At 40.7% G+C, this 20,987-nt stretch overlaps 1 protein-coding gene across 1 annotated transcript in view; it reads right to left on the minus strand.

The window, feature by feature from the left end:
* Positions 1 to 20,077, minus strand: part of GNG12 (G protein subunit gamma 12) — a 280,258-nt gene extending 260,181 nt beyond the window's left edge. The window contains exon 1 of the mRNA XM_079917654.1: positions 20,058 to 20,077. The gene's annotated coding sequence lies outside the window, so the exon portion shown is untranslated. The remainder of the gene's footprint in view (positions 1 to 20,057) is intronic.
* Positions 20,078 to 20,987: the final 910 nt, after the last annotated feature.

Raw genomic sequence — 20,987 nt, forward strand, 5'->3', positions numbered from 1 at the left:
CTTCCAATACTATGTTGAACAACAGTGACAAGAGTGGCCATCCTTGTCTTCTTCCTGATTTCAGAGGAAAAGCTTTCAGCTTTCCATCATCAAGCATAATGTTAGTTGTGGATTTGTCACATATAGCCTTTATTACATTAAGGTATGTTCCCTCTATACCCACTCTGTTGAGCATTTTATCAAAAATGGATGTTGGATTTTATGATCATGTAATTTTTATCTCTCATCTTGTTAATGTGCTGTATCATGTTGATTGATTTGTGGATATTGAATCATCCTTGCACCCCTGAGATAAATCTTTCTTGATCATGGTGTATGATCCTTTTTATGTATTGTTGAATTTGGTTTGTTGGTATTTTGTTGAGGATTTTTGCATCTATGTTCGGCAGGGATACTGGCCTGTAATTTTCTTTTTTTGTAGTGTTTTTGTCTGGTTTTGGTATCAGGGTAATCTTGGACCTATAGAACTATAAAATTTATTGGAATAGTTTCAGAGGGATAGGTATTAACTCTTCTTTAAATGTGTGGTAGAATTCACCATTGAAACCATCTGCTTCTAGACTTTTGTTTTTTGGGAGAATTTTTGATTAATGATTCAATCTCACTACTAGTAATAGGTCTGTTCGTATTTTCTATTTCTTCCTGACTCAGTTTTGGAAGATTGTATATTTCTAGGAATTTATTCATTTCTTCTAAGTTGTCCAATTTTTGGTATATAATTGTTCATAGTAATCTCTTATGATCCTTTGACTTCTGTGTGTTGGTTGTAACTTTTCCTCTTTCATTTCTGATTTTATTTATTTGGGCCCTCTTTTCTTCTTGGTGAGTCTGGCTAAAGGTTTATCAATTTCATTTATCTTTTCAAAGAACCAACTTTTAGTGTTATTGATCTTTTCTGATTTTTTTGTCTCTATTTGTTTTCACTTTGATCTTTATTATTTCCTTCCTTCTAACCTTGAACTTCGTTCTTTTAGGAGTAATGTTAGATTATTTGAGATTTTTCTTGTTTCTTGAGATAGGCCTGTATCACTGTAAACTTCCCTCTTAGAACTGCTTTTGCTGTGTCCCATAGATTTTTGGTACATTGTGTTTCATTTTTATTTGTCTCAAAGTATTTTTTTAAAATTTCTTCTTTGATATCTCCAATGACCGACTTGGTGTTTAGTACCATATTGTTTAGCCTCCACGTGTTTGTGTTTTTTCCATTTTTCTTCTTGCAATTGATTTCTAGTCTCATACCATTGTGGTCAGAAAAGATGCTTGCTATGATTTTAATCTTCTTAAATTTATTGACTTGTTTTGTGGCCTAGCATGTGATCTATCCTGGAGAATGTTCCATATGTACTTGAAAAGGATGTGTATCCTGCTATCTTGGGATGGAATGTCCTTAGATATCTATTAAGTCTATCTGGTCTAATTGTTAAGGATAATGTTTCCTTATTGATTTTTTGTCTGGTTGATCTATCCATTGATGTAAGTAGGGTATTAATGTCCCCTATTATTATTGTTACTATTTCTCCCTTTATGTCTGTTAATAGTTTCTTTATGTACTGAGGAGCTTCTATGTTGGGCACGTATTTATAAGTATTATATTCTCTTGTTAGATTGATCCTTTTATCATTATGTAGTGTCCTTCTTTTCTCTTGTTACAGTCTTTGTTTTAAAGTCTATTTTGTCTGATGTAAGTATTGCTACTACAGCTCTTTTTATTCCACTTGCATGGTATATCTTTTTCCATCCCTTCATTTTCAGTCTGTGAGTGTCTTTAGATCTGAACTGAGTCTTTTTAGAGGGCATATATATGTGCCTCGTTGTTTTAAATATCCATTCAGCCATCCTCTATCTTTTGTTTGGAGCATTTAGTCCACTTAAAGTAATTATTGATAGGTATGTACTTATTGCCATTTTGTTAATTGTTTTCTGGCTTGCTTTATTTTTTGTGTATCCATTATAGGCTTGTGGCTTGTGGTTACGATGGAATTCATATAATGACCTGTGTATAAAGCTGTTTTAAGTTGATGATATCTGAATTTGAACACATTCTAAAAGCCCCATGTTTTTACTACTTCCTTTTTATACTTTTTATATTTTTGATGTCATATCTTACATTTAAAAATTTTACAAATCTCTTAAGTACTTATTTTAGATATAGATGATTTTACCACTATTGTTTCTTAAGTTTCATACTAGCTTTAAAGTGGTTGATCCACTCCCATTACTATATATTTGCCTTTACAATCATATCTTTTTCTTTCATATTTTCTTAATTCTGGTTGTGACCTTTCCTTTTCTGCTTAGAGAAGTCCCTTTAACATTTCTTATAAGGACTGTTTAGTGGTGATGAACTCCTTTAGATTTTGTTTTTCCATAAAACTCTTTATCTCCCCTTCAGTTATGAATAATAACTTTGCCAGGTACAGTATTCTTGATTATAGTTTTTTCCCTTTCACTTTGAATATATTGTCCTACTTTCTTTTGGCCTGCAGTGTTTTCACTGAAAAGTCAGCTGATAGTTTTGTGGGAGTTCCTTTGTATGTAACTAGTTTTCCTCTTGCTGCTTTTAAGATTCTCTCTTTATCTTTAATTTTTGCCATTTTAATTATAAGGTGCCTTGGTGTGGCTCTCTTGAGGTTCATCTTGTTTTGTACTCTCTATGCTTCCTGGACTAGGATGTCTGTTTCCTTTCCCAGGTTAGGAAAATTTTTCACCTATTATTTCTTCAAATAAGTTTTGCCCCTTTGTCTCTCTATTCTCTTTCTGTGACCCCTATAATGTGAATGTTAGTATGCTTCATGTTGTCTCAGAAGTCTCTTAAAACTGTCTTCATTTCTTTTTATTCTTTGTTCTTTTTTCTGTTCATCTTCAGTGATTTCCACTACTCCATCTTACAGTTTGCTGTTCCATTCTTCTACATCATCTAATCTCCCATTGATTCCCTCCAGGGTATTTTTTATTTCAGTTATATTCTTTTAGCTCTGTTTTTAAAATATTTTTCTAAATCTTTGTTAAAGTTCTTACTTGTTCTTCCATTTTTACCTGAGTTCTGTGAGCCTTTTTTTTTTTTTTTTTTTTTTTTGTGGTACACGGGCCTCTCACTGTTGTGGCCTCTCCCGTTGCAGAGCACAGGCTCCGGACATGCAGGCTCAGCAGCCATGGCTCACGGGCCCAGCCGCTCCACGGCATGTGGGATCTTCCTGGACTGGGGCACAAACCCATGTGCCCGGCATCGGCAGGCAGACTCTCAGCCACTGCGCCACCAGGGAAACCCCTATGAGCATCTTTATGATCATTACCTTGAACCCTTTATTCAGTAGATTGCTTACGTCCACTACATTTAGTTCTTTTTCCAAGGTTTTGTCTTGTTCTTTCATTTGGAACATATTCCTCTGTCTCTTCATTTTGCCTAATTCTCTGTGTTTACTACTTTGTATAAGGTAGGTCCATTATACATCCTGATCAAGGACCCCAAGCTAAATGACAGGGTCCTGATCCCCTGGCTCCATGCTCCCCTGTGGCAGTTGTGGGAAAGGCCTCTGCCTTCATCCAAGTCAACAATGAGCAGCCCTTCAGAAGAGCTCAGCAGCTGACATGGATATAGAGAAGAATGGGGGAGAGGGCTGGGGAGGGCTGGTGCCTGCCCGCTCACAGCTGCTGTTAGTTGCACTCATCCAGACTGAGTTTCTTTTTTTTTTTTTAAGGAATTTTGCCTTTTTAACAAATTTTATTTATTTATTTATTTATTTATTTATTTATTTATTTATTTATTTATGGCTGTGTTGGCTCTCATCCAGACTGAGTTTTAACATCATCTTTTCACTGGACTCTAGGTTCCCTGGAAGGATACTAGCCTTGTCTGGCTTCTTGCCACTTATGTCCCTAGTTCTTGGCACAGTGCCTGGCACATGACTGAGGCTCAACTGATATTTGTAGAATGACAACCAAGTGAATGTTAGCTACTGTTTTTGTTGTTGTTATTACTGATATAAAGAATCCTTTACTGTAGTATAAGTTTATGCTTACAGAGCTTGTGATCTGTTCAAGAGATAGCTTCACATATGGAAGCCTCAGGTTCCCATATTTCCAACTGGATAAAGTTGTTCCAGACTCTGTTCTGTGAAGCACAAGTATGTTATAATGTTGCAAGACAAAGATCTGCCAAATAAAGATTATTAGGTCAAATAAGCTTAGAAAGTGCTATAACCATATTTCTTTCCTCTCAGTTCTCACAAAATATGTTAATTGATAAAAGGCTCTCTCTTTAACTGATTGCCCATATTCTCATATAACACTCACAGATATCTCTTGGTATATAATAATTTGGAAACTGCTGAATTACACTATGAGCTTTTTGAAGGCATGAGCCATGTCTTGAAAATATTGGCATTACCTAGCAACGCCATACGCATAAACATTGGTCAATAAGTGCACATTGATAAACTATTCTAGCAATCCTCTCCTTATTTTTTTTCTTTTTTTTTACATTTATTTTTGAAAGAGCAAAGGCTTAATTGCAGCTTAATGTAATTGCCTATAAATCATAATGAAATTATTTCCCTCTTTGCCAAGATTAAACCATGGCAATTTGTAATGATTTATTTACAAGTATAATGGAATCACAGGATCGATTCTAATTCAGGTTCTGTCACTCTCTAGCTCTATGGCCTCAAGCAAGTTACTAATTTTTAGATGGTCTAAGAGCCCTTGATGACTACCTGTCAAACCTCATTCTTCCACAGTCTTCTACGTGTACAAAATGGCATCACCATCAACCTTTTCACTCAAGCCAGAAACCTAGGTGCCAGTTTGGATTCCTTACTCACATTTCCATCCAATCCACTAGCAATTTCTATTGATTCTACCACTGAAATACATTATATCTCAAGGTTATCCAAGTTCTTCCTCCTCCATTGTCACCTGGATGGGACCATCAACCATTCTCTCTTACCATAACTCATAACCAACTCAATGGTTGCTTGCTACTTTTTTATTCCCTGTGCCTATAATCTATCACAATATCACCCAGAGTGATCTTCTCAGAATGTAAATTAGATTATGGTACTCCTCTGCTTAAAAACCCTTCCAACTTTCCACTGCATTCAGAAAATAATCCAAACTCCTTATCATGGTCAATGTATCTTTGCTAACCTTTGCTGCTACTTCTTATCCTTCTTCCCTTTGCTCTCTGCAATCCTGATATGAGTTGCCTTTCATTTTCCCAGACAATCTAAGCTTCTGTCACCTCAGAATGCTTACACATAATAGTTACTCTACCTGCAAAAGAGGTCTGTCCACTTCACATACAGGGTTCTTTCTTACACTTTCAGTTTCAGGTTATAAATGGTACCCAGAAAGACCTAGCCCAACTCCCACCACCTATCCATGGTAGGTCACTTCTCCTCTACTTTTCCTCTTTCTGTGCCTTGTTCATTTCCTTTAGAGGAGCACTTGTCACCATTTGGCATTGTTTTTTTTTGTGGTGTGTGTGTGTGTGTCCCCAGTGAAATATAACCTCAATGAGCCAAAGACCACATCTCTTCTTTGTATCCCCAATGCCCAGCAGAATGACTGCAAATACACAAGAGGTGCCCAGTTTAAAATAAAAAAGCCTTCATTTTCTCAACTTAACAAACATGAATATTACTTATCTTTGACTGAGTCTTACCACATACCTTTAAACTTGCTCTAAGGAATGTATTCATACAAAAAATATTTTTTGTTGCATCTCTACCATGTGCAAAGCATTGTGCTAATAAGTGTGACACATCTAGAAGGAGAAGCCACTCCTGCAGTGGAGAGAGGGGCTTGAGCTTTGGGGTCAGGAAGATCTGGATACTAACAACTTCTCTTAACCCTCACATTTCTGGTTGAATGTGAGGGTTAGGAGGAGCGCTTTGCTTTGTTAAAACAAAAACTAAACCATTATCCTAGCTACCCTACTTACCTGGCCCCAGTCCCCAACTCTCATATCTTAGCATTTATCACTACAGGCAATGGTCTGTGTACTCTTCTTTGTTTTCCGTTAGACTCCTGGGGACCATTTCTGTCATGCTCATTTTTATCATCTCATCTCCCCCTACCCCTGCGACAGTATTGCAAAGCCTAAAACGTCACGTGCTGCCTTGAAACCTTCGAGCCCCATAGTACCCCAAAGTCCTAACTGTGAGTTCCACTGCTTTCACCAGGCCTATCTCTTATCAGCGGAGTCAGCTGCATCCCACCCAGTCCTCAACCTGATGGGTCTCAGTTTCCTGACAGCCCACAGGATTATTCGAACAGTCCAATCACATCCTCCCACAGGAACTAGCAGTCACCTCACCCTTTTCTTGTTTGTTACAAAACTTGCCCCCCACAGTCCCTGCTGGTTCACTCTGCTCCCCCGGGGGCATTCTGCACCCTCCGTGTGATCCTGCAGGGCTACAGTGTCCTCCTTCCCTGGGCTGTGAGTTTACTCGTCTAATAAACTCCTCTAGATCTCAGCTTCCGGTGCTGTAAGTTTGGATACCTTCCAAACCCTAGGCCTAGATTCCCTCCCTCACTGATGGGGTGAAAAAAGGTTATAAAACACCCCCCAACACATACACACCCCCCAATGGGTATGATCATGCCCTGCACAAAATTGGTTATACATTTTTCTCTATCTTAAATAGGCATCAAAATATACTTTGGAGATTTAAAAAATATTGACTCTGGGCTCCACTCCAGGTCCAAGGAACGAGAATAATAGGGGTGAGGCCCAAATGTGTATATTGTTGTGACGTGCCATTACTGAATCCGGTGGCTAGCCAAGACTGAGCGCCACGGTGATGGTTGTGCAGTAGCCACCTGTTGACTCTCTGACGGATGGGACCGTTGTGCCCTTCCTGGTGACACAGCTCAAAGGACAACCCTATCATTCGGGAGGGAGCATCTGACAGAAACTCCTGCCCAGGGATGACAAACACTTAGCAACAGCTTTCAAAACCCTCCCGAGCCCTTGGTGATGCTGCAAATTGACCATGGCAATCTTCCTGTTGAGCCTGGCCTCCAGCTCAGAATCCTTATCAGCTTCCACCATTTGATGAATGCTATCAAGAGAGATGAAACCTATACTTTTTCCTCTGCCCAGCCGTCCCCGATTTGTGCTCTATGATGACAGGAACTCTGCTGCCTGTGACTATTCCTGCAGCCCTCACCTCTGCAATTCCACTCCTAGAACCAGGGCATCTCACTGGAGTAGAAGCCTTCTCTCAGCTCTTACTGCTAGTCTGCCCAAGAGACAACTCTCCAGGGCATGTTTTGATTGGCTCAGGCCATTGGCCAAACCTCTACCTTACCCTTAATGTCTTCTTTTATAGGGTCTTAACATGTCATACTATCTTTATATTCCTCTGTGCTGGCTCAGATCTCTAGGTTTGATCCACATGGAAATAAGCAAAAAAAAAAAAAAAAAAAAAAAAAAAGAAAGAAAGAAAAAAGAAAAAGAAAAAGAATTATCTGGTACAGTAGAGAGGACTCAGGATTTGAAATCAAGATGGGATTTGGTGACTCATCCTTACTGAGCTGTGTGACTGTAGGCATATCACCTCTGTACTTCAGTTTTCTCATCTGCAAAGTGAGAATAACGATAATATGGGTCCTTCCACCACTGTATAATGTTACATATTAATGTAACCTATAATGTTATAAGGTAGCATAAATGAACAACATTTGAAAAGTTATAACTCCAAGATGTTTAATAGCAGCTTGTGGCTATTTCTTGCCTCTGCAAGAAAAATCTCTCTCCTTTCTCCAGGGTGGCTGAATAAATAGGGCAGCTTTTCCAGGGAAGCAGTCACAGCACACATTCCATTATGCGAAGGTACATTCAATCAGAATGTAAAACGAGAGCCATCAGTCTTGAGGTGTTAATGGGCTCCCACTTAAAAAGACCGGGGAAGCAAATTAAGTGCAGGTGCATAAAGCATCAGAACTGCCAACTCTCTACCTGACCAAAAGCTGAGCTGCTAAGATCCTTGTCCTCTGTTTCTCCTCCATCAATTTATAGAAGCTCCAGCTGATGCATTGGGTCCATACGAATAAGACCGCTGGACTTCCTCTATCCCCTCCTGGAACCATCTCACTCCAGACCCTGGCTAAGCAAAGGGAGCTGAATACATCCTGAACTTGATTTCATCAGCAGTGGGATAGGTGGGCTGGTCACAAAGAAGGCAGGATGCCTACTCCATTCTCACCGGAAAACATGCCTTAAAAACTTCCTGATAAGTGTCTCTGTTGCTATACAAAATAAAGTTTTGAAAAAAAAAAAAAGAATGCTCCCTGGAATATTATAAACAACATTTGAAGAGTCAAAATAACAAGAATGAATCATAAAATAATAAAATTAGAAAACCGATGATGTTATATAGAATATCTACTATGTGCCAGACACTGTGCCAACCGCTACGTCTAGTCTTTTTAAAATTTAATTTCAAATTAAAAAATATGTAGACGGTTTTCAAAGTTAATTATTTCTACAAGGCTTATTAGTAAAGGTAAATCAGCCAGCCTGCCATACTCATCACACTCCAACAATCGTTCCCACTACCCAGAGACAACTGCTGTGAACCTTCTAGCAGTCTCTTTGCTTAGTTATCTCTGCATTTCTTAATAACATGCTTCCGTGACTACTTCTCCATTTTAGGTATTATGTCTTCACTTCTTGCTATGGATGACAAGGATTCAGTTCTCTTATCCCTCCTAAAAAACACATACAGGGCTTCCCTGGTGGCGCAGTGGTTGAGAGTCTGCCTGCCGATGCAGGGGACACGAGTTCGTGCCCCAGTCCGGGAAGATCCCACATGCTGTGGAGCGGCTGGGCCCGTGAGACATGGCCACTGAGCCTGCGCGTCTGGAGCCTGTGCTCCGCAACGGGAGAGGCCACAACAGTGAGAGGCCCGCATACCACAAAAACAAAACAAAACAAAAAAAAAAAACCACATACAAACACACATACACACACATCCCCCATAAACTTCACTTCCCCCATCCTCTTAAAATATTTGTATCATAATCTCTGGTGGCATCAAAATGACCAGGTGAATTTTATTCATAGTTGAACAATAAGGTATTCACTCTTCTTGCACACTTTTTTTTTTTTTTTTGGTTTGGTATCTGCAAGCTCTTCTTCTGAGCTTTTCTCTTTTGCTACCATATTTTTAGATTTCCAAAAGCTCTCTTTCATGAATATTCCTTGTAATAATAAAAGCTGTTCTTATGTTGTGGCTGCAATAGAGTCTCCCCTCTGTATGAGGATATTAATGATAGCTATTTTTCTCTGTTAAGTTCCTTGTCCCTACATTATTTCTCTTTCCTACAAATTCCCTTTTTATTGGTGTTTGTTAGTTTGAGTCTCCAATATTCAGGTTAGAGGTTTTCTTCAAGTGTCTTCAGCCAGCTCTGAGCCGTCAGCACATTTTTAAGAGCAGGATACTAAGAAAGCGATATGGAGGCTGGAAGGCGCACGAGCGGAGCTGGTGGATGGATAGAATTCATGGCAGGCGGGTCAGAATAAAAAATGGCAGTACCTCCATCTCTTCTCTCGTAGGATGGGCTGGTTTCTTAAAGAAGGCTCTTCTAATCTCTAGCCTGGAGACTACAAGCCTGATGGCCGGCCTTCTCAGAACCTAAGGGGGAAGGTGGTAAGGGTGTCTTGGAATTCAATATGTGGATTGTCATTAAAATCCCCCATTTTCAGTACCTTATACCTGCCCACCAACTAGATGTCCCCCAATCCAGAATCCCTTTGTCTCACTCCTGCCAGAAAGTCAATTTCTGTCTTCTACTTCTAGGGCAGGGACAGCTATCAGCTTAGAGAAGTAAGAGAGGGGGTCTAAGGGTTTAACTGTGTTAAAGAGCTCTTCGACCAGTCTTCTGGTTTTTAGCCACCACACACACCCGTCGACTCCTAACCCCACCCCCGCCCCGTCACACACACACAACCACACCACACACACACACACACTTTCATCGATCCTTGATGCTGCTGATTTTCAAGTCACTCTTCAGCTCTGCGTGCCTACCAGCTTGCTTCTGCACTCTCCCGTGGACAGGTTAGGGTTCAATCTGCTCATTGAATGAGGTCATCTGCTCATTCAGTTTTCCTCGATCCATTTGTTTCCAGCTTCCAAGTTTTTTGTTGCTTTTTTTCTCTCCTGTTTTCTTTATACCTTTAAAAGAAAATCCCCTTATTATCTTTTGAATGCGGCTGAGGGATCCAGGGAAAGCCACATGTGTTCAATCTACCATCGTCAACCAGAAGAGAGAAAACATCAACACAAAAAGATGGAGAGCACATAGGACTTGTATGTCCTGACAAGCTGATGCTGCCACAGATTCAGAGCCAAAAGTAGAACTCGGGTTTCTTATATCATCTTAGTCCTAAATGTAATTCCACAAAATAGTCCTAGTATCCAAATTTATTAATAAAGAACAAGTGATAGTAAGAATCAACATTTTTAACTACCTAGTAGGGCCACAGGTATAAGTCTGTTAGGGCTGCCATAATGAAATACCACAGTCTGTGGGGCTTAAACAACAGAAATTTTCTCACAGTTCTGGAGGCTGGGAGTCCAAAATGGAGGCATTAGCAAGTTCAGTTTCTCCTGAGGACTCTCTCCTTGCCTTGCAGGTGGCCGCCTTCTAGCTGTTTCCTCACATGGCCCTTCCTCTGTGTGTGTGTGTACCCTGGTGTCTTTCCTCCTTTTTATATACACCAGTCATATTGGATTAGGGTCTCACCCATATGGACTTGTTTAATCTGAATCACCTCTTTAAAGACTCTATTTCCAAATACAGTCACATTCTGAGGTAGAGACTTATTCACTTCAACATATGAATTGGGGGGAGGGGCGTAATTCTGCCCATAACACCAGACATTGCTCTAATAACTTATTTCTATTCCTTCACTTATTCCTCACAATAGCCAAGGGTTACATATTCTTCTTATTATTATTACATATTGAAAAACTGTTGTTCAGAGAATTTAAGTAACTAACGCTAAGGTTCTATAGCTAAAAAGGGGTTGTATTAATTTCTTATTGCTGCTATAACAAATTACCACAAACTTGGTGGCTTAAAGCTACACAGGTTTACTATTTTACAGTTGTGTGTTTCAGAAATTTGAAACGGGTGTCACTGGGTTGAAATCTGGGTGTAGGCAGGCTGCATTCTTTTCTGGAGGATCTAGGAGACAATGTTTCCTCAACAAGTTGCTATAATGACCTTCTGGGTCAGTGGAGGTGCATTTTACTGAAATGGAGACTTCTAGAGGAATAATAATAGGTAATACTTAAATAGATCTTATTTTATACCAATTTCACCCTAAGTATATAAACTCATTCAATCTTCACAACAACCCAGTGAGGCAAGTAGTATTAACATCCCCTTTTTATCAGTAGAAATGGGGAGGTACAAAATGGTCAAATAACTTGCCCAAGATCTCCCAGCCAGTAGTAAGTGGATTTTGAAGGCATAATGTCCAATTCCAGAGTCTGTGCTCTTAACCACTGCACAATACCACCTTATGGAAGAGCAGACCTGGGGAGAAAGATCAAACCTCTTCCCATATCTTCAGGTCCTTCAGAGTACATGCTTGACGACTTTTTTTTTTTTTTTTGGCTGCACTGGGTCTTAGTTGCAGCATGTGGGATCTTTCATCGCAGCGCACGGGCTCCTCTCTAGTTGTGGTGCACAGGCTCTAGGGTGATTGGGCTCAGTAGTTGTGGTGCACGGGCTCCAGAGCGCGTGGGCTCAGTAGTTGCGGTGCGGGCTTAGTTGCCCTGCAGCATGTGGGATCAAACCTGCGTCCCCTGCATTGGAAGGTGGATTCTTAATCACTGGACCACCAGGGAAGTCCCAGGCTTGATGACTTTAACACTCCCCTGAAGATAGCCTCAAGTCCCATTTCCTATGATACCTCCATTGTATTCACAGGGTAACACCCCCCTCCCCCCGCCCTTGAATCAATCAACTGTATGCTTTATATGCTCTTGGACCCAAGGTGCTAGACACTGCTGGAGAAGTCCACAGAGCTTGTGGAATTGCTAATTACAGTCATGGCACCTTGGTCCACAGACCCCTCAACAGCAAGTCATCCCTTTGTGTTTCTGGAGTGAGTTTTCTGTCCCACTTCCCACATGGCCCTGTCTAATTTCACTCTGCTCAAGCTCCTCTGCTCCATCTCTTACTCTGGACACTCAGTAGAGAACCCTGGACCCTATTTAACCAAGAAAATACAAGCATTAGGTTGACATGTCCTCATCCTTTGGAACCCCTGCCTATAAACTGATCCATATTCCCCCCTATCCTAGACTCTTTCATTATCAAATTTTTGGAAAATACATCTTTCTTCCCAATTAAGGTCAATCCATCCCTCATGCTGTGCTCAGGATTCGGCCTCCTCAGGGACCACCTTCAGGGATCATTCTAACACTCTCCCAACCTTTCCACTCCTCTGACTTGTCCTGCACCTTACCAGCATTTAAAAGTACTCAATGTTATGTTAAACATGCATTGTGTCACTCCTATCACAGCTCTTGCTTAGCTGGTATCATATATAGGAGAATAATGTCTAGTGCACTATGGTAAACTTGAACCACAAACCTTTCAGTTCTTTTGAGTACGAGGCAATTTTAAACTATATCTTTACGATCATTTCTACCGTAGTTAAAAGTTGCTGACTTCTTGTCCGGTGCCAGAACAATTATTCAAGTCAAATCTTTTTGACAATATCCAACCATATTTCTTTCTAAGAATAAATTTCATAAGCATAAGGAAGAAAAAGCCAGAGGCACACTTGCCTTTGAGCTTCGATCTACTCTGATGTTGTACTTCACCCCACCCCACCACCCGCCTGCAGTGTCTGGTCAAATGGACGTGTGCAGGGGATGAAACACAGAGGAAGAACAAAGACTAATTCTATCTGGGAGTGATGGAGGGAAAGGGCCGCTTTCATGTTTCTTAAGGAGTACACATCCGTTCCTTCATTTGCTTAGTCACTCAGAAAGGGTTATTGAATTTCTGCTCTGAGTAAGGCACAAAGCAAAACAAAAGCTAACCCTGTTTTTAATACCTGGTGGGGATGTTATGTCTTTAACAATAGTCATTACGCAGGTCCACAACCCCTTAGTCACAGTTCCAAAGTCCAAAGAACTTCAAAAATAGAAATTTTTTGGAAGTTTGCAATGCTTGTTTGATAGCAAACCTGTTGAGACTGATCTGAAGTCATTTATAGACTTTTTTTCCAATTATTTAAATGTATGCCATGTATTCAGATATATCACTGGAGAATATTAATATGTTTAATTTATAATGTGCGCCTCAGACCTGATGGGGGCATTATGAATACGAAAATTCTCAATTCTGAAATGCTTCTGACTGCAAGAGTTTCTATATATGGATTACACGCCTGTGTAAAGAGAGGGGCTGGTGTGGAAACAAAACATTTACTGAGTATCTCACTGAGTATCAAATACCACGCAGACCACTTTATAGGCATCATCTCACTTAAACCTCAGGACAGCTCGGGAGACAGGCATTGCAATCCCCATCTTACCGATCAGAACCCTGGGCCTCCACTGGGTTAATTGACTTGCACAAAGAAGGGGCTTAGCCAGGATTCAAGCTCTTAACTGTTGATATATACCTGCTGATACATGTATCAAACCACCCAGGAGCAACTGAGAGTTAAAATTTGTATGTGAACCTGGTTGGTCACTAACTCACACTGTGTCATAAAAGACACATGAAAAAAGAGCCATAAAGCCATACAGGCTCATATGTTTAAAAAATGTTCTAGAGGGGCGTGTGGAGGAGGCAGACATGTGTTGTTTCAGGGGTTTAGGAATTTGAGGAAGTGGAATTTGAGCTGATGCTTAAGGAGTCGGCAATCGTTTTGCTCGTAAGCTAGTAAGCATGTTTTGTCTTCTCTGCTTGATGGAAAACAGACTCCTGGAATGGGTTCTGGCATCTGTTTTGGCATGAGCTTTCTCCTCCAGGATTCCTCCCTACTGTGCTCCGGGGGAGAAGACCGAGCCAGGGCTCACGGTTATGCACAGGCCTCTCCCTTTGGGGTTAGGAGTGGGCCTCTGGGCTTAGGGCCTGCATGTCAGGCCGGTGGCACAGAATTTGCAGCTCAGCATGCAGGCCGCCTGCCAAAGAGGTGATCCTGGTGATCTCGTAAAATATATTTTCCTTGAGCAAGCAGCTTACTTTTGTCCTGAGCGGTTGTACATCAAACTCCTTTCATATGTCTTGAAACAGTGAAAAGGGTTTGTCTTAGCTTTTCGGGGCTTTTAAAGGCCTAGTTTTCTTTTTTTTTTAAAAAACATCTTTATTGGAGTATAATTGCTTTACAACGGTGTGTTAGTTTCTGCTGTATAACAAAGTGAATCAGCTATACGTATACATATATCCCCATATCCCCTCCCTCTTGCGTCTCCCTCCCACCCTCCCTACCCCACCCCTCTAGGTGGACACAAAGCACAGAGCTGATCCCCCTGTGCTATGCGGCTGCTTCCCACTAGCTATCTATTTACATTTGGTAGTGTATATATGTCCATGCCACTCTCTCACTTCGTCCCAAGTGTCCCTCAAGTCCATTCTCTACGTCTGCGTCTGCGTCTTTGTCTTTATTCCTGTCCTGCCCCTCGGTTGTTCAGAACCTTCTTTTTTTAGATTCCATATATATGTGTTAGCATACAGTACATGTTTTTCTCTTTCTGCCTTACTTCACTCTGTATGACAGACTCTAGGTCCATCCACCTCACTACAAATAACTCAATTGTGTTTCTTTTTATGGGCCTAGTTTTCTATGGGACTTCCAGAATGCTGCTTGGCCTTTGCCTCCCTGGGGCATCAAACAAGTGTCCATCGCAAGCTTCTCTGGTGGCATATCAGTTTTTCACCTGGAAGGAGCCTGCAGATGTGAAGGATAGGCTCAGAATCTGGCCTGGCGGAATCCTGTCAGCACATCTGTGCTGGCGTGGACGCGGTGGAGACTGAGAGAAAGGAAATTGTCTTCCTACCTGGCCTGAGGGGCTTCATGAGAAATGGAACAAACAGAAAAACTACAACTAGGTAGGACTCAGGCCATAATCACAGTGGAGAATTGGAAAAGGGCTTTCTAGTAATGTAGTACTACACTGGGGACATTCCCAACCAGGGCTGACCAGGCTAAAGTAGGGGATGCTGGGCTATTCTATTCTGTGACAGTTTTATCCTCTCTGTCCGATGAGGGTGAGGGCAATGAACTAGATAATCAATAAAGTCCCTTCTAAACCCATAATTCTTCGTGTCTATAATTCTGTTTTTAATTTCACACTTAAAATATTTAAGTTATAAAGTCAAGCCAGCATATATATATTCAGATAATATACATTCAGACACAAATTTTAACTCTCAGTCACTCCTGAGTGGTTTGATACATATATCATCACGTGTATATCAACAGATAAGAGCTTACATCCTGGGTAAGTCCTTTCCTTATGCAAGCTATTTAACACAGTGGAGGCCCAGGGTCTTGGTCTGTAAGATGGGGATTGCAACGCCTGTCTCCCTGAGCTGTCCTGAGGTTTAACTGAGATGATGCCTATAAAGTGGTTTGCATGGAACTTATATATAGTATTATAATATATATGTGTGTATATATATATATATATATATATTTTTTTTTTTTTTTAAGTGAGAGAAGGCAGAGAGAGGTAACTGGTGAGAGGGTTTTATCAGAGGATCACCACGTACTGTGCTGTGACAGGAGAATCAGAGTGTGAGGGATTAAAGTGAGTCGTGAGCCCTGCTCTGAACTGACCACTCTGGGCAGCAGCCTAATCTCTAATGAATCTAATAAGCCCACCCTGTGACAGCAGGTGCATTTGCCAGGCTAGGGTAGAGTCAGCCTTAGGTTTTGGCTGCCAGCCTAAGGATAATTATCACCTAGCCAATGAGAGACGGGCTCACTGTGTGCACCTGTAATGGAAAACGCACTAGGCTGTCTAGCTTCAGAGCCGACACGGAGTGGAGCCTCATTCCACCTCTGGCTTCTCCTTTTCTCACTCCAGGTATGTTGTGTCCAGCAGTAAATGCTGGTTAATAACGACATCTCAGAGCCACCATGGTGACATTGTGGTTCAGCACTCTCTCTTTGGGCCCAAGGCTTTATCAATAGACCATGCGTTTTCAAAATTGGGGGTAGCAATGGATGGGATATCAAATTGGAAGGTGACTCTAAAAGCATGAGAGTCTGTATTACTGCATTAAAATTTCTCTGAAAAATCATAAAACTATGTAAAATACAGCATGTTAATTTAACTGCAGTGTCTGAGTAACATTTGATCTGATCACTGAAGCAGCCTGTGTATAAAGAAGCTTTTAAGATGCATCTACTCCTTTCCCAAACATACGTGATCACCTCCATGTGCCAGGGCAGTGCTAGAAGCAGGGATTGCCAAACTGAGCTGGATTTACCCTCTGTCTCCCCTTAATGCTATAAGCCCCTTGAGGGCAGACATGTAAAGAGATAATTATAATATAATGTGATACAATGTGGTGGGTCCTTTGACAGGTAGGGACAAAGGGTGCTGGAAACACATCAGAGAAACAATAGACATATTTAGTGAAGCGTGTGTATATATGTGTATGTGTACATAACACACAAGCCTTCCCATAGTGAAGGTAAGGATGCATCTAAGACTTGAAGGATAAGCACATACTTACTGGATGACAAGTGTGGGAATAAAATTCTATAATTTCAGGTGAAGGTGCAGAATTGCCAAGCCACAGGATAGTTGTTGTGGTGGTATGTACAGAGGAGAGGTTCCTTTATTCGGCAAATGGTTATTCATCACTGCTATACACCAGGAGCTGTGAGAAGGCTGATTTCCAGGAGTGGGAAACAAGAAATAGTCCTAATTTGAAAAGATACATGCACCCCAACATTCAGAGTACATTATTTACAATTGCCAAGATATGGAAACAACCTAAGTGTCTGTCAACAGATACATGGATAAAGAAGATGTTGTGTATATATGTGTGTGTGTATATATATGTATTTATATATACATAGATATATGTGTGTGTATATATATATACACACACAGAATACTACTCAGCCATAAAAAGGACAAAATTTTGTTATTTGCAGCAACATGGATGGACTTGGAGGGCATTATACTAAGTGAAATAAGTCAGACAGAGAAAGACAAGTATTGCATGATATCACATATATGTGGGCTCTAAAAAATACAACAAACTAGTGAATATAACAAAAAAAGAAGCAGACTCACAGACATAGAGAATAAACCAGTGGTTAAGAGTGGGCCGCGGGGCAATATAGGGGTGGGGAAGTGGAAAGTACAAACTATTGGGTTTAAGATAGGATCAAGGATGTATTGTACAACACAGGGAATATAGCCAATATTTTGTAATAGCTGTAAATGGAAAGTAACCTTTCAAAATTGTACAAAAATTAAAAAAAAAGAAGACATAGTCCTGACCCTGATAGATTCTACATTTTGGTTGGGGAGCTAGACCAAAAATAAGTAAACACATTTTTTAAAATGCAGAGTGTAGTCAAGTAAGTAAACAAACAGATCATGTGGATATAAATCAATGTCATGAAGGAAACTTAAAAAGAGCTGAGATACAATCGTGGGGGAGATACATGGGACAGGATGTCAGCTCCTGAGTAGGTGAAGTTTAAGGGGAGACCAGAAAGTTGAGGGAAGTCCACCATGAAAAGCATGGTCAGACAGCATCCAGGCAGAAAGCACAGTATGAATGAGGGCTCCAGGGAGGAAAGATGTCTTTGAAGACCTGGGAGATGACTACTATGACCAAGGCAACGAACGAGGTCAAGAGAGAGGAGGAGAGTGGCACCAGTGAGGCGGAAGAGAAGAATTCCAGCATTGCTACCCTCCGCCCACCACCTGATCTTGTCTCTTCCAGCTCTCAACGCTTCTCCAATGCTTCCCACACTTACAACAAATCCAGAGTCCAATCAGGCCCCCTTGACCTCTCCTGACCTCACTTTCTACTACTCTCCTCCTTGCTTGCTGCCCTCCTGGCACGCTGTCCCTCTCTTGTTTTTGCTTGAACTCTCCAAGCATGTTCCCATATCAGGGATTGGGTGCCTGCTTCTCCTTCTACTGGGGATGCTCTGCTCCCAGTCATTACTGAGATTCACTCTCTTGGTTCATTCTTGTCTCTCTTTAAATATCATCTCATCAGAGAGACCTGACCTGACCACCCTAGACAGAGTATAGATACACCCCATCCCCTGACACTGTCTCCTTTGCTCTGCTTTGTTTTCTATAATACTTCACTATCACCACCAGGTATCTTAGCATGTATTTCCTTGTTTATCTGTTCATTTTCAGTGTCTCCTACTGAAGATAAATTTCATGAACTGTACATGTTAGACTAGGGCTGACTTAGGAGCATTGGACCTATGCAGTTGAACAGGGCTGCATGCCCAGTGGGACACAGTGCTTGGTTTATGTCCCTGCTGCTGCTGTCTTGAAATTCTTCACAATTTTACCTTTTAACTTGTGTGCAGTACATACAGTCTAAAGTTACAATGGGGTATGCACAGAGGAGAGGATGAGCAGAGGAGATACTCTGGACAATAGCATGCACACGCACAGCTGTGATCCAGCAGCCACGTCCACAGGCACAGTCGGCCTGGCCATTTGATGTGCATGCACACACTGCGGGGCTGTCCAGGGTGCTTTGCGGCCTTGGGTCTAGGGCCAGGATAAGCCTCAGATCACTAACAGTCACAGCGACAACAGCAGCAAAAGCAGCAGTAGCCATGGATGTAGGAGGGAGCAACTCCGGAACCCCTGGTGGGAGGCGGGCTTGCCCATCCATCCCGGGAGCTTGTTCTTAAGGCTTTGTACAAATATTAACTTTCCATTCTAAGTGCTGGACAAAAATTGCTTGTGCCCAGTCAGCAAACTGTCAGCAAATAATTACAAAACAAAAGCACACACACTGAAATTGCAATAAAGCATATCAGGGAGTCATTACAATTCTTCACAGTTTGGAATCCCTGATTTTTGAAAGCTGCTGCAGTATTACAAAGTAAATACTCACAAACAGAGATAGAAATTAAATGTAAAGACGTTGCATTCAATAGAAAAGGACACCATTTTCATACGAAGTTTCAGATGAACTAATTATTAACAAGGAAGATAATTTTTAAATTTTAAATGAATGTTTCTTTCTAATTGAAGAAACAGTGATAGAATGCAGAAACAAGCATTTAAAATTATATACAAATCATGAAGTCACTTTCATTTCCTTAAACAATATCCATGAACTAAAGAAAGTCAAAGGAAACATTAAAATACTATTGTATAAATTTGCATTTAAAATTAAATGTAGACTTACCTGAAACTCATTTGTATGAACTTAAATCTTTTCAGAAAAATTATCCCACAAAAATCATCAGCTCTAAATGCAATACAATTTATATTTTAAAATAATTTGCCTGAAATTTATCCCTGTTTGTCACAGCCTATGAAATACTCTTAACAGCTTATTAATAGCTGCATCAGCAGAAAGATCCTTCTCAGAATTAAACTTTTCCAACATTATTTGCAATCTTGCATTTGCCGAGAGTGATTGATGTTTCTTTAATTTTATTTATTGAAATGAAGTTGCTAAAAGTATTACATTTTGATGACCTAATAATTTGCAGAAAAAATGATCCAGAAGAAATCTTATAATCAAACTATTATATTAATGTTATTTATTGTATTATATAAATTTATGACACCAGAAATACTTTTCTCAATATATATGTTATTACTCATATATCAACATTACTACAGTTTCATTTTATAAACAATAAAATATTTTTAAAGGAAAAAGTTTTTAAATCTACCTTTAACATTTTTTTTCCTGCTTTTTGAATAAGGGTCCACCATTCTTATTTTGCATTGGGCTTCACAAGTTATGTAGCCAGCTTGGAGTCTGGATCCTAGCAGAAAGCAGAATGCAATTGCAATGGTTCAAGGGACTTTAATTAAGGGAATACTTACAGAATGAGGAGAGTTAACCAGAAAAGAATACTGAAACATCCATAGACCAGCAATGGTAGGAAGATGTTACCACACTTAGAGCTGTAGGAACAAGAAGAGAGAAAAGTATTACAGATTCCAGTGAGAGCTGGGGCCATGGAGGAGCGATTACCTGGTAGGAGCTCATGGTCCAGAAGGATGAAGTCCTTCCTAGAATCCATGGACCAAAGTCCTGGGAGTGAGGGGAAGAAATATCTTGACTTCTCTCACCTCTCAACTTCCAATTTCCTGCTATACCTTCCATTGGCCAAACCCTTACGAAAAGGTAGAAAGCCAGGCAGCCCGGGTTGTGAGATCTGTGAGGAAGCAGACTCCTGGAACACAGAGGAGGGCAGAGAAAGCATTGCTCTGTGTCTGTATATGTGTGTTTTGCATACAGAGAATGAGGATTTAGTCTGTTAAATCCACTGCTATATCCCAAACACCTAAAATAGTGTGTGGTACACGGTGAGGGTTCAAAAAATACCTGTTGAATGAACAGAAGAACAGATAACTTAACATCTGCTTTTAGTGCTAAATAGTAGTAGCTTCCCGTAGATCATTCCTTTTTTTTTCTCGTGAATGCTTTCCCCAAGAAAGTGCCTCATTCTATGAGGCAGGATTCTCAGGAAGAACCTCTGAAAACTCAGCTGTCAGGAGCCCACCGGGTACATAGCTACCTCATAGGGAAAGAAGCCCAGTGGGCCCAGCTCTCCTCTATATGGACTCCGATGGCCAAGGCAATGCCCTTACAGTGAACCCAGGCCTGATATCTCAACCATGGCTGACTGGACCAGATCCATTTGTGACCATGTAGCAAGGAAGCCTCTGCCTCTGAGGGTCCCGGCAGGATATCTGCCCAGCAAGGGCACTCCATACTGAGAGATGTCAGTCAAACCCTCCTTTTGGGGA

The sequence above is a fragment of the Stenella coeruleoalba genome, assembly GCF_951394435.1.
Source record: "Stenella coeruleoalba genome assembly, chromosome: 1".
Lineage (NCBI taxonomy): Eukaryota > Metazoa > Chordata > Mammalia > Artiodactyla > Delphinidae > Stenella > Stenella coeruleoalba.